The 14,272-nt window shown below is 50.6% G+C and overlaps 1 long non-coding RNA gene across 1 annotated transcript in view; it reads left to right on the forward strand.

The window, feature by feature from the left end:
• The first annotated feature begins 268 nt into the window (after positions 1–268).
• Positions 269–14,272, forward strand: part of LOC138564981 (uncharacterized) — a 32,740-nt gene continuing 18,736 nt past the window's right edge. The window contains exon 1 of the long non-coding RNA XR_011300955.1: positions 269–403. This is a non-coding gene — a long non-coding RNA (uncharacterized lncRNA). The remainder of the gene's footprint in view (positions 404–14,272) is intronic.

The following is a 14,272-nucleotide window of genomic DNA, read 5'->3' on the forward strand; positions in this document are numbered from 1 at the left end:
GTACCCAGGGGATAAAGGCATTCATCAAAGAAAGTTAACACGTAAGGGTTAACTTTCTTTCACGAATGCAATCGCTCACTGAGGCCATGCTGACAGTGCCCCAGCTACCTGCCAGCATGGCGCCGTGCTCTGCTCTCTCGCAATAACATTGTTGTGGGTGGACTCTTGAATGGAAGCAAGAGAGAGACTTTATCTGCTTCAGGGAACGGCTTGGAGAGAGGTGAAGGGGAGGAGGAATTTTCATAGGAAGCTGTGCGCAGGAGAAATGGTTGTATTTTTCGCCTGAGGGGGTGAACGTCACGCTGCCTGCCTTCAGACAAGCATCTGCATCAGCCTGCATTCAGCCACGTTTGAATTGGAGCGACGTGAGATTGGGGAGCAGCTGCTGCATCGATGGCTACCGGTAAGAAGCCCGACACCCCACTGTCTGTCCTTGCGCCTGGGGTGAGGGATATGTCCTATGGTGTTGTGGTAATTGGGTTGTACTTTCAGGCTATGATATAATATGATATGGCATTTGTAACGCGCCTATACACAAGTGATTCAAGGTGCGACTAGGTAGGGGGGGAACAAAGGGGAGACAGACAACGATCCTACTAGGCCAGGTGTCATTCAGATTGCGCAAGTGCAAGGGTAGAGGGGAAGGGAAAAGTGCAAGGGGGAAAGGGAGATGGGAAAATACAGTACAGGGTTAGTAGAATAAAAGATAAATAATAAGGGCCAGCTGGTGGCAAGTGCAAGGCTAGATTTGAAGAAGGTTCCATGAGGGACGCATGGGTGTGGTAGCATAAGTGCTAAAAGGTTGGAGAGGCAGCGTATGTGCACGTTTTAGGTGGGCTTGAAGAATGAGCATTCGGCTTCGAGGTCAGTATGAAATTGGTGGGATTTTGGACATTTATAAAGCCCTCCAAGCCCTAAGTCATCTGGACGCTGGTTACAATCTGTGAAACGCGCATACCGCGGGTAATAAAGCCAGTAACAGTTAGTAAATGCTGCCCATCATGGCAGGCAGCCAGGAGCAGCATTATGGGTTTGCCCAACCGATGAGGGCCTGCCTCTGTACCTCCTTGATAGGAGAGCCCTGAGCCATGCTTGCAGAGGCATGCCACGGAGGGCACGTGCACAGCAGCAAAGCGAGTCAGATGAGCAATGAGGCAGTGGCAAAGAGCACAGGCATGTTGGATCCTTGCAGGCTTTTGCTGAAACCCTCTTTCCTTGGTCCCATGGGGAAGTGCATGACCGACTCTTATGTGGCCATCGGTCTGGGTGTCACCCGTGAGCATGTAATAAAAGCAGTATTCCAGACTTGACTGTAGAGCAACTGCTGTGGGCCCCTGTGTCGACCAATCAGATCAGTGAGAGTCCCATACATCCACCATAATATTCAAATCCTGTCTCCCCCTCCCCCACCTTTACATTCTTGAACTTGTAACTCCAGGAATAAAAGTCATACCCCAAGGAAAAGGGAGGGGTGATCCCAAACCATTTTCTAGGTCATTTGGCAAAGTACGCGCCCATACCGCGTGACTCCCCCCACCTGGAGCCACAGTCAGTCACCTCGAGGTGCAGGTACTGCATAGCAGTTCGTGCACAGCAATGCTGTTACTGTCTCACGTAAGTTACTGGATAACCACATGTCAACAGGAGAACTCGTTTCCAGACCTTGGCTTTCGTTTAACAAAAGACTGCATTCTGGGAGTTGTGGTTTTGATTAGCTTTAATTTTAAAACAAAAACTGCGAGTACTCGATGCCAACGTTTATAAAAAGGTAATCTGCCAGAGTGTGAAAGGGGTGTCAAGGAGAGGTACAGACACACTGCGAAATGCTGCTGTTGTCCCGTTCAAATCATGCCGACTGTCCTGAAAAATTCGGTGTGCATTTTACTGGTATGTGTGTCTGAAGTATGGAGGTTGGTGGCAGGAAGAAAGTGGAAAACACACACAGGGTGAGAATGGCAGACAGTTTTGGGAGCGTGAAACTGGATTATCAGCATTGCAACCTGGGCCCCGGACTGTGATCCCGACAACCTCACACTTTACAGCACAAGTGTGCGTCAAATATTAAATCACAATCTGACGAACTGGGCGTGTGCCAACGGATATAATAGGAACACACATGACTACAAGTCCCAGCATGCAGAGCTGCAGTCTCCAACCTCAGACCACAAATGCATATCCTGGATGGAGTCTTACTCGTCTGTTGCAAATATCACACCCATGAGAACAAGTTTCACACCTTAAGAGAAAACGCTCAATTGAGCAACACTGCAGTATATGCATAAATACACGAGACCTTGTCCTCTCTGAATATCAGTGTGTGTGTGTTATCAGGAAGCCATTCAAACAAACTGTAAAATAAAAAAAAAACAATTAAAATAAATAAAAAATCCACAGCTCTCTAGTTTCCAGCGGCCATGCGTAAGAAGGCCACGCAGTCCCGTTATCTGCAACTTGTAGTTTTGTCTTTTCCCCATTTCAAATTTAGGAAAAATACAAGTCCCAGAGTCCAAATGGAAAACAAAAACAAGGACGGGGTGTCCTTCTCACGCATGGCCAAGGGAAACGTCAGGGTGTAGTGACCCTGCTAAGAAATGCCAAAATCTTCCCATGAGCAGTCTACTAGCCTTGTAACATATGGACCCTGGGCTTGGAAGTTGGGCTAATGGGCTAGTGCCCCCATTAGAAACATAACCGGGTTAAGAAGTAATGTAACAGCCTCGTTTGAAGTATGGTGGTGCAAGTATGACCTATTATCAGCGTACATGCGTGAGCGGCCGAGAGGAGGCACTGCTTGTCTGTATTCGTTCGTGAGCGGCATGTCCCCGAGTGAAACAGATGAACCGTGGGCAGTCTCAGCAAGTGCCTGCTGATCTCTGTTTTGGCTGTCTTTTGAAATCAACCAACCCGAGCAGAGACATGCTCTTGGTTATATATGAAAGGTGACGTGGCCTAAGTTTAATCGAGGCAGCATGCATTAGTGCACCCGGGTATTTGTCCAGAAACTGGAAGGCGAACGATTCTACGAGGAAGTGCAGAATGGGTAAGTAGGCGTGTAATGTGTGTATAGCATTACGTTGTCAGTTCACTTGCGCACCAAACATCAATTCAAACGTAACCTGACCATGTTCAACAGTAGCGGTTATGAACATGTGGGGGTGAAGTAACGTCCTTGGTAGGATCAGGTGACGCCAGGTCACCGGGCACTCCTAACCCCAACCTGGGGTGTATTGTAATGGTGCTGGGGATACAGGTTTCCTGTTTAATTCCCCCATTGGACACATTGGAATTACGCATCTGCTACTTACCACAGGGTTGTGACAAGGAAAGTCCCGGATTAGTAAACTGCTGTCCGGAGGGGACATGGAGTCATTTGGCCGCTCTGAAGCTTAGCGGTGTCAGCCCCCATTGGCCACCCCACCCCTCCTGTTGCGAGGAAGAAACATACCTAAGGACCTACCTACTAACTGACAGAAAGACAGACACTGGTTTTACATTTGGAAACAACAGGTCACAATTTATTGGAGGATACAACACGGGGGCAGTCCCAGCCCACAAACATCATGGTTCACAACCATACTTTCAAAGTGGCCCAAAAGCAGGGCAAAGTTCTACTGCTGAATGTTCTCGGTGTCCCCTTGCCGCCTCTGGCTTCCACAAGGCACCGGACATACGCTCAAGCTTTGTACTGCACGGAGAACTTCCTCCTCGGGTCACTGAATCTTGAAGGTGAGGAATCTCAAGTGTCCCTAAGGGACTCAGTGCCCTTCGTCTGATTTTGGCTTGCGTGCGGCCATCGGGAAACCTGCCCACGGTTCAAGCCGCGGCGTACTCTCCTCCCTGGCTAGGACTGCCCCGAACTCCGCCACGCTTTGGGGGTGGCCCTTCCGCCGCCCCCAATGCCCCCATGCTCCCTTCAAACTTACCATGTTACTAGCTGCACCAACCTTCAGCAGGGCCTCCAGGATGGCTGTGAGGAACAGATCGTTCCCTTTATTTGACAGATGTACCCCGTCCATCGCATAGTGGGAAGGAAGCAAATTCAGGCATGTGTGCCTCACGAAACCAAACCCCTCTGCCTTTGCAAACCTCTCAATTCCCTTGTTGAGCCTGCGTCGGGACTTCTCCATACCCCTGTGCGAGTCCGTCCCCCGCCACTGCAGCCTGGGCACAACCTCTGACCAGATGATTTCGGTGCCCGGCAACTCCTGTGCCAGGGCCCGGAGGCCGACCTGTATTTGGGCCCACAATCGCCCCCTACCCATAATGGCCAGGTCATTGCCACCTAGGTGCACCACCAGCACCCTGGGCGCAGGCTTCCACTGCAACCGTCTGTGCACCGCGGGTAACAGTGAGTGCCACCGCATCCCTGACGTGCCCAACCAGACCACTTTGCTCCTTTCCATTCCCAGGTTGAGGCCCAGGTGCCATTGGCGGGCCGCGGCCTCTGCCCTTCTTATAAAGGAATGGCCTACCATCCATATGCTCTCATCTGTGGGTACAAATCCATAAATTATTATTTGTTCAGGGCAAAAGAAAAATTGGTCAGAACAAACAAAACATGGAAAACACAAGTCCAACAACCTCAAATCCGTCCATTATTCCATGCATCAGCTCCACCCTATGTCCCACGTGGCCCGGGTTGCCTGTTCTGTGGCCTCACATAAAGCTGGAAGCGCTTAGACTGCCATCTCCCTATTCTCTGAATGGCAGGTCCAGGCATGCCCTGTAAAAAGGCAGAAGTGGCTGCACCTATATGAAAACTGTGAGAGGACCAGCCCTGCCCCTTAATCCCCACTGCCCCCAAGGTGCTTGATAAAATCTTCCTAAACTGGTAGTTGGTGAGAGGAGTGCCGTTTTCGTGCATCAGGAGGGGGCCTGGACGCTGGGCTCTCACAGTCATGTACCTTCTCAACAAAGTGACCGGGTAGCAGCTGCCGCCGCTGGATTGGTGGATTGGTGAAGTACCACCAACTTCCCTCTTCCGGTTTGGTCTGTTTTACAAAAGCGCAGTTTGATCGTTAAGACCCACTTGTCCCCCTCTGGCCTGAACTGTACATCACCCCATGCCAGTGCCCTACCAGAGAGATCTCCTTTTCCTGCTGCCACCAGTTCACTAATCCTAAAGGCCCCAAAGAATGCCAGTGAAAATGCTGCCCTGAGCAGTGCCACCTCGAAACCATCAAAACATATCATAGGCAGTGCATTCAGTAATTTCTCCAGCAAGTCAAGGCTAATGGGTTTCTGCGTGTCCTGTTTGGGCCCCTCCACCCGGCCCCATCCCTTCAAGGCTGTGTGTACCACAAACCCTTTGGTTGGATCACACAACCCTTGCAATTTGCTGTGGAAAGCAATGGCCGCCAGGTGGCCCGTTGCCCAACACCTGCTTGTTACTATTAGCCCAGACAACAAATGCCCCCACCTGTTCTTCCAGGGAAACTCCAGCAATTTCTTGATCCCTAATCATGCTGATAAACTTACCGTAGCACTGGCGGTACCGGGATTTAACGCCTGGTGTGAGCGACCGCTCCCCTTAGTTCCAGAGCGCCTGGTCCACGTCACCAGTTGCCACCATTCGTCCCTGAACGCCACCCCCTCCTTCTTTGCAGTCGGGTGTGCTGCCCGGAACTTGCGCCACTGAAATCGAGAGAGAGCGTCAGCCGCCACGTTTACAACACCCTGTACATGCCGTGCCCTGAATTCAATGTTCCTTCTTAAACATGCCTCCACCAATCTCCTGAGTAGGCTCAACACCGCAGGGCAAGAGGCCGACTGCAAGTTAATGGCCTGGACCACAGCTTTGATATCGCACCAAAAACGTACCCTGCTGTTGCCCAGTTGCCTGGGCCACAAGCATAAGGGCCAGGACAATGGGAAATAGCTCCAGAGCCATTATGTTTTTAGTCCTGCCCTTCTTGTGCCACTGCCCTGGTCATCTCTGGGCACACCACTCCTGGCCCAAAATAACCCCAAAACCTTCACTTCCTGAAGCATCGGAGTACAGCTGCAGTTCCTCGCTGGTTTGCCAAGGGCTCCTCCACAAAACTACCCCATTGAAATCAGCGAGAAAAGCCCGCCACATGCGTAGATCCTCCTTCAAACCTGCCCCCAGGCGGATGTGGTGGTGGGGCAGCGTAACCCCCGCTGTGGCCCTGGCTAACCTGCGGGCGAAGACCCTACCGGCCGGGATAACCTTGGCTACGAAGTTCAATTTTCCCAACAGCTGCTGCACCCCTTCCAATGTAGTCCTGCCTTTTGCTAAAACAGCTTCAATTTCCTCAAGCAGCTCAGACACCTTCTCGTGTGGCAGCCTGCAAGACCCCTTCCTGGTATCTATCTCAATGCCCAGGAAAGTCAGCACCTCTGTGGGTCCCTGTGTTTTCTCAGGCGCCAGTGGAACATCCATCCTGGCCATCAAGCTCTGAAAGGAAGTTAAAGCGAGCCCACAATCCTTGGATCCCTCCTGACCCATAAACATGAAATCATCCAGATAATGGATCATGTCGCCCCTTTTTTCCACCTTGCGTGCTGCCCACTCCAAAAAAGTGCTAAATGCCTCAAAATAAGCACAAGAAATTGAGCAGCCCATAGGCATGCATTTGTCCACATAGAACTGCCCCTCCCAATGAAACCCCAACAAGTGAAAGCTATCCGGGTGTACCGGTAGAAGTCTAAATGCAGACTCAATATCCACCTTCGCTAAGAGTGCCCGCCGCCCTGTGGCCGCGACCATGAGCATGGCCTGATTGAATGAGGCATAGTGTACCGAGCACCGGTCCTGGTCCAGCCAGTCATTCACAGAGTCTCCTTTTGGGTAGGAAAGGTGGTGGATCAGCCTAAACCTGCCTTTCTCCTTTTTGGGCACAATTCCAAGGGGTGAGATAATACAGTTGGGGCTGGGTGGGGTTTGAAAAAGGGCCCGCCACCCGGCCCAATTGCCGCTCCTTGTCAATTTTTTGTGTCACCACCTTGGGTTGGTTGAGTGCGGATGGCAAGTTCCTTGCCATCCGCCCTGTCAAGGGACCCCCATAGGGGATCTTAAACCCCTCAGAAAAACCTTCCCACAACAAATCCCTGTCCCCCCCTTCGTGGGTGCTCCTGCAAAAATTCCCAGAGCACCCGTTTGTCCACTGGGGATGGGCACATTGCCAGCCCCCCGTCACTGGACACCTTTATGCTGTCCCCCTGCCCTTGGAGCCCCCTCTGCCTTAAAGCAGGATGTGATAGGGTGGTTACCTCCACACTTGAAACACTGATGGGGGAACTTGCACTTGGGCCCCCAAGTGCAGGACCCTTTATTGAATGACCGACATGCCTTACCTGCCATGTGGCCCTTGTGTCCCCGATACCCCCCCCCTTTCTGTCCTGGGGGGGTGATTGAAAGGGCCGCCAGTCATTCTTCTTACTGTGCTCCCCTTTTGCATACCATGGCTTCTTAGATCCAGGATACAGCGCATCATTAGGCCTGCTGGTCCTATTCTTACCTCCCATGAAGTGTACCCATGCCTCCATATCCTTCTGATCCCAAGTAATTTCTGGTATTAAGGCCATTTTTCTCCTAAATGCCCTATCATCGTCAATCCAACCTGTGGTCCCATATTGCCTGTACTCCATCGTAATCCCCCTTTTGTATGTGATCAATGCCTGGCCATCGGTAGGGAATTTTTCTAACCAGACTGCTGACAAGAGGTCAAAAGCTAGTTCCCAGTTCTGTATATTCTCTTCTGGCTTGGCTCTCCTCTGCCTTTTCTTCTCCTCCTCCCTGCTAAGATTAAAATCTGGTCCCGCATTCTCGGTTTCTAATATGCAAAAAATGTCAAATTGCTCCCTTGCCCAAATCCTCAGCTTGAATTCCAAAGGGATATGCCATGCTGATGCAGAACTATCAGTTATTAAGGGCGCGATTGCAACCCGCTGGATAGTACCCTCAGCTCCCCCTTTGCTAGGTACATTTACCTTGGTGGTTGGGCCCCCTGTTCCCACTGGCAACTGGGTAGCCATTGTGGCAGGTGTTGCTGCTGGTGGTACAAGCGCCACTCCACTTAAGATTGTACTCGTAGTGCTGCTCTCAGCGTTGTCACCTGCCCTGCCTCCAGACTGCTGGCCTAGCTCTGAACCAGAGGCAACCACACTTTCCCCGGCTAGCACCTGTAACCCTGTGCCCCCAAAAACAGTCTGGTTCTGCAAAGCCAGAGGACTAGGTTGGGGGAGTCCAACCGATGTCCCACTGGTCCCACCGACCGCCGGCGGCTGTGGTGGTGTTCCCCACACTTCCCCCAATATTGTAATACTGTGCTGGGTGTAGTTGGTGCAGGTAAAACCAATGCCCTTAGTAATGTTAACATTTCCCCTAAAGTCTCATTCATTTTCTATTTCAATTTCATTTTCTATTTTCAATTCAAGCTGGGGAGGCACTGGAAAGAGACCGGGCTCCAGTCCCTCCCCAGCTTATAAGCAGTCCCCAGGGCGAGCCGGAAGCTCGTGCCCTAAGAACTGACTCCCCCCCCCTTCCTGCGGGAGGGGTGGAGAGACCCTGTAGAGGGGTGGGGGTGGCCAGAGGGGCGTCCCGCTATGTGGGATGTCCCTCTAGCGCCCCCTACCGTGGCTTGGAGAACCCCTAAGCGTGTTCATTGTAAGGTTTTAGCCCAGTTGCCTTCTGCGTAGCAGCAGGACCTTTGTCAGGCGGTGAAGTGTGCATGGTGCCTGTGCTGCTCTTTATGTGCAAGGCAGCACTACGGGTGCTGAGGCAGAAGATAAGAGGGCTATCCTGAACATAACCTCCACTTCAATATGAATAAGAAACACACATAGAAAAGACATGCAGTGGCCAGTGGCCATATCCTAGGTCATAGCAGGGGATATCGAGGGGGAAAGGAGTCTGACAAGGATCACAAACCTTGGCTCAAATAGTTGGATTTCAAGGTCTACACAGTAATAATGTCTTGTAGAGTTTACTTACAAAAAACACACATTTCTAATTAAAGCCACATGACGGCATGTAAATCCTTATAACAACACGTTAAGCCGAAAGAATATCATTGTGGTTTTAATGTTAAACTATAACTCCCACAATGCAAGACAATGCCAATCTGAAAAATCTAGTTACTCCCACAGTACTTTCAGTGATTTAAAGCATGTAATAAAATAAGTTGTGAAATAAACAAAGATAGATAAGTGTGCTTCTTCCACATCCATCCCACTACTAGCCTGTGTCAGCAGATGCTGCAGCGCTAAACATGTGACATGGAACAGTAGCAGTATGATGGGAAGTTGTGGGCCGATCTAGCACTGAGCCGGGCTGCTGGCACTGCAGCACCGCCGGGGCTGGCATTAGTGATCCAGGATTCTTTGGGCACTGGCACTTATTTTTTTACAAATTAAGCACTGGCGTGGGGACCATACTGGCACATAGAACTAGAGGTTGTAGGTTGGAGAGGAGGGTGGAAGGTATTCGAGACTGAGAGGGGAGGATCTCTAAAGAGGGGGAGAAGGTAGTGTGATCCTTTGCGGATTTCTATAAAGAACTGTATACGAAACGGAGGAGATTCGTGGTTATCTGGCTAGGCACCCCCTTCCCAAACTTACGGTCTTAGAACAGGAGGCCCTGGACGGGGAGATATCAGAGGAAGATGTGGAATGAGCTATTAAAAGGCTGAAGACTGGGAAGGCCTCAGGGGGGATAGCTATACGGCCAACTTTTTTAAACAATAGCAAGCCATCCTGGTGAAACCAATGGCCAAGCTGTTTAATCAGATTAGGGGACAGGACATGATACCACTGACATTTCTTCAGGCCTTGATGGTCGTGATACCCAAGCCAGGGAAAGACCCGGAGGAATGTAGTTTCTATAGGCCCATCTCCCTCCTAAACGTGGATGCAAAGATATTTGATAGAATTCTGGCAACGCGTCTGGAGAGATACCTTCCCCGATTGATCCACCCAGATCTGGTGGGATTCATGCTGAACAGGCAGGGAGCTGACAGCATGAGAAAGACCCTTCATGTGTTGACCACAAGGGTTGTGCGTGAAAAGGGGGCTCTTCTGCTGTCCTTGGATGCCGAAAAGGCCTTAGATAGGGTGAGCTGGGCCTTCATGGGGGAGGTTTTCTCATCCCTGGGGATGGGCCCGAGATTGTTGGGTTGGATGTCAGCCCTATACGCTAACACCTATGCGAAGGTTGTGGTGAATGGAAAAGAATCAGGGTTGTTTCTTCTGGGGAGGGGCACGCAGCAGGGCTGCCCCTTGTCCCCGCTTATATATGCATTGGTGATAGAACCATGGGCGGCATCTATCCGGAATGATTGGGAGATGCCACGTGTTGAAGAGTCTGGAGCAATATGGAAACTTGTTAGGCTTTAAGGTTAACCTGGGGAAGTCAGTGGCGTTCATGGCAGGGAATCTATCGGAAACCGAAGGGAAATACTTGGAGGGGCTCCCCTTTACCATACGGAGAGACAGGTTTTGTTACCTCGGGACTCAGGTGACACAGAGCCCTGGGTACCTATTCGCCAGCAACTTGCTCCCTCTTTGGTCGGCGGTGAGGCGGGATATCGAGCGGTGGGCGGGATTGGGGTTCTCATGGATGGCGTGCCTCAATTCGGTGAGAATGATAATCCTACCCAAATTCTTATTTTTTTTTCAAATGCTCCAGACTCCGGTGCCCAAGCCGTTTCTGATGGAAGTTAGATGGGCCCTGTTACGCTACCTCTGGGTGGGTAAAAATCACAGGATCTCTTACGAGGTACTAACGAGACCAAAGTAGGAAGGGGTGTGGGACTCCCAGATCTAGAAATGCATTCTAGGGCGTCTCAGTTGAGGAACTTAGTGGATCACTTCCCTCCGGGGTCTGGGAAGCAATGGGTGGCAATGGACAATGAGGTCCTAGCCCCGGTCACATTAGACGAATGGCTGTGTGTCTCCAAGACAGGCATTCCTGTCGGTCAAGTGGCACAGCGAATAGAGCGCTCGCTGTGACACCCGTGCAGAGCTTGCTAACGCAGGTTCGAATCCCGGCAAGGCCAAACTCAGCCTTTCATCCTTCCGAGGTCGATAAATGAGCACCACACACCGTGGGTAATAATAAGCAGTGCTCAGATACCTGAGGGTTTGTAGCGCTATATAAAAAAATGCCAAAAAATTCCGGGAAGGGTCCTGCAACACCCAGTGTTGGGTGTGTTGTGGTCCATGTGGAAGGAGGGTGGCAAATATAGATGGCTCACGACATGGCCTTCGCCCTTGAGTTTTATCTGGGCTCCCCTGCTTACTGACGGGATTGCAGAACCACAAGCGTATCAACAGTGGTACGAGGCTGGTCTTAGCAGGGCGGGACAGTTGTGGGTGGGAGGAGCCTTCATGTCAGTAAAGGAGCTGGAGGATGCCTTGGGGTTGAATAACCTCTCGCCCTTTCGTTACCTGCAGTTAAAGGGGGCCCTCACTGAAGCCAGATGTGGGGATACCTTTAGGGGGAAACTAACAGAATTTGAGAAATTCTTGATTTCACAGAAGGGATCCAAGGAGTGATATCTAGACTATATAAACTCTTGCTTCTGGTGACCCCGCACGGGTGAAGTGGGGACAGGATCTAGGTGAGGATATTGATGACAGGAGGTGGACCATCATGTGCAGACGGGCCAACCGCTCAACGGTCTCGCTCCAGTACCGACACCAGGCCCTGAAACTGCTGAACAGATGGCACCATCCCCCACAGAGAATAGCCCAGATTAGGGAGGGATACATCCCGCACTGTTGGAAGTGTCATACTGAAATGGGGGACTATGTACACATGTGGTGGAAGTGGTCGGTGGTACAAACGTACTGGGGAGAGGTCCTGTCCTGGATTAAGGAGGTGGATGGGATAGAAAGGGCCCCGTCCCCATGGCTCCTCCTCTTTGGGGTGGATATGGAAGGGGACCACGATGAGACACAAGGCCATATGTTTCCGGTAATGTTGGTGGCGGCCAGTTGCTGCCTGGCCCAAAGATGGAAAAGTCCACGAATGTCATGGGAGAAAGAGTGGATCTCTAAAGTCTGTGCAATTTATGATATGGAATATCTAGCTCATCTCATAGATGAATCCAGGTCTAACATTGAGGGAATGTGGCTCCCCTTTTTTGAAAAATATGGTAGGTCTGGTTGATGTGATGGGGGAATCATGACAGGAGGGACTGGATAGTATATGGGTTTGGGGGAGGGGCACTGTATTCAAAGGACATGTTGCTTGTGATGAACAATGAACTGTGGAGGCGAACACACCCAACATTTTAGCGCACATGCTAGAGCTACCCGGAATGGGGAGTTAAGAGACTTAAAGTGCATCCAATTTCTGATGTAGTAACAAACGGAACGAGCCATGGCTAAGAAGGGGGGGGATGTCATAATTGAAACTAAGTAGTATTGTTTGACTGTTACTTCATGATGTTATAACCTAAATGCCAATAAAATCTGATTTTCAAAAAAGAGGCGGCTAAATTCAAAAACAGTGAGTATACTCCAAAAATGAAGCTAAATGGAAAAATCATAAGTGCAGCATGGAGTTAAGGAAACTACTGTCATAATGCAACAGTTTTGGTAGATACAAGACAGTGTCAAGCATTAAAAATGCTGCACTGGCTATGCAACTAAAATATTCCTTTCTTACCTGGAGTTGTCTGCAGACAGCTTTTCAGGGCCTGGCTGGGACGCCCAGGGCGAGCAGGCAAACGGATGATGCAGGTGCCCCACGGAGGCGCCCTTTGCCATGGCGCTGAGCTGGCTTCCTGGGCAAAGCTGCCCTGGGGAAGCCTCCAAAGTCCGGCTGTTCCGGTCATGTGGGTAGTGCAGTGGGAAATCCACAGCACTGTGGGAAGGAAGGGGGCGAGGGACATTGGGGAGGGGAGGGTCATGGGAAGGAGCTGTGTGCTGGGCGCACCAAGCAAGAAATGGCACTCAAGTACAGGGAATCCAAAACAAGTTACCAGCAATGGAGCATACCTTTTGGAAGATGCAGCGCCAGTAGGAGCGGTGGACAAATGGGCCAAACAGAGTCTGGTGCAAGGAGAGGGGATTTCCATTACTGTGGGCCTCATTACACGGATGGCGCTAAGGGATTACCGGCATCGGTAAGGGCACCGGTGCCGGTAATCCCTTAGCACCATACTACGAGGTCCCTCAGCGGTTCCCGTCCTTAAAGTATGGCCAGACCACACGTTAAGGAAGGGACCCGCTGAGGGACTTCAGGGCAAATAACGGTACCGCCAATAGCGGTACCGTTATTTGCACCTTCCCCATTCTCATTGAATCCTATGGGGGCTCAAATGGGAATGGGGAAGGGCCTTGGTGAATGGGGAATTACCACCCCGCCAACCTTGGAATGGGGCGGTAATTCCCCCATTCACCAAGGCGGAATCGGTAAAATACCGGCAGCAACCATGGCGCTAATAGCGCCATGGTTACCGCCGTTCGTGTAATGAGGCCCTATGAGTGTTCCGGTCACCTGGGTATTGCACTGACCAATCCGGAGTACAAATGTAACATGTGCATTATGCTTTTCTTTTCATTAGCACCCTGGAAGGGGGTGCTGGCCAATCAGGAAGCTCGGAAGATGAGTTGCATTCTCTGGTTCAAGCCCGGGTTCTGAGCAGCCTGGGTTGCTGCTAGCCAGCAACCCTTCCCTTCTCTGCTCCTCCTTTCCTTCCCCGCCTCCTCACCTCTTAGTTCCTGTTTAGTTTCCCACGCGGGTGATAAAAGTGTGTAATAAAAAAAAAAAAAGAAACGTATCTTGCTGCATGGCCGGTGCTGCACAATAATTTCCCACGTTTGTTTTATTGTTGATGACGTCACAGCTGACGAGAATGAGGGCAGTGATGGCAGTCATCTAAGACACAGCAGCAATAAGCGCACTGAAAGGACAACTGACTAGAAGAGTAAATGAAGCAGATACAAAATGTCCTAAAACCAAATGTTATTTTATTGTGGGGCAATTAAACAGGGGCTTCATTTTATACATACATGGATTTTCATGTAGTCAGGAGCTGGTATTTCTTCATTTACAGCCATTGGCAGTTCCATGTGTGGTAGATGTGTGACTTGGTGGACCTCACTTAAAGAGAGACTTTTTGCCATGGGAGCATTAAGCATCTGTAGATGAAATTGGGATGATAAACCACTCAGTAAGCAAGAATGAAATCTGACTAGACCATGTAAATACATGGCGTTCGACTCCAATCGAGCTCACCTACATAGAGAGCAGTAGACCATATTCCAAGTGTCTGGGTGTGAAATCGGGATTATAGTTCAC

This window comes from Ambystoma mexicanum, chromosome 1p (assembly GCF_040938575.1).
Source record: "Ambystoma mexicanum isolate Mex_15411 chromosome 1p, UKY_AmexF1_1, whole genome shotgun sequence".
Lineage (NCBI taxonomy): Eukaryota > Metazoa > Chordata > Amphibia > Caudata > Ambystomatidae > Ambystoma > Ambystoma mexicanum.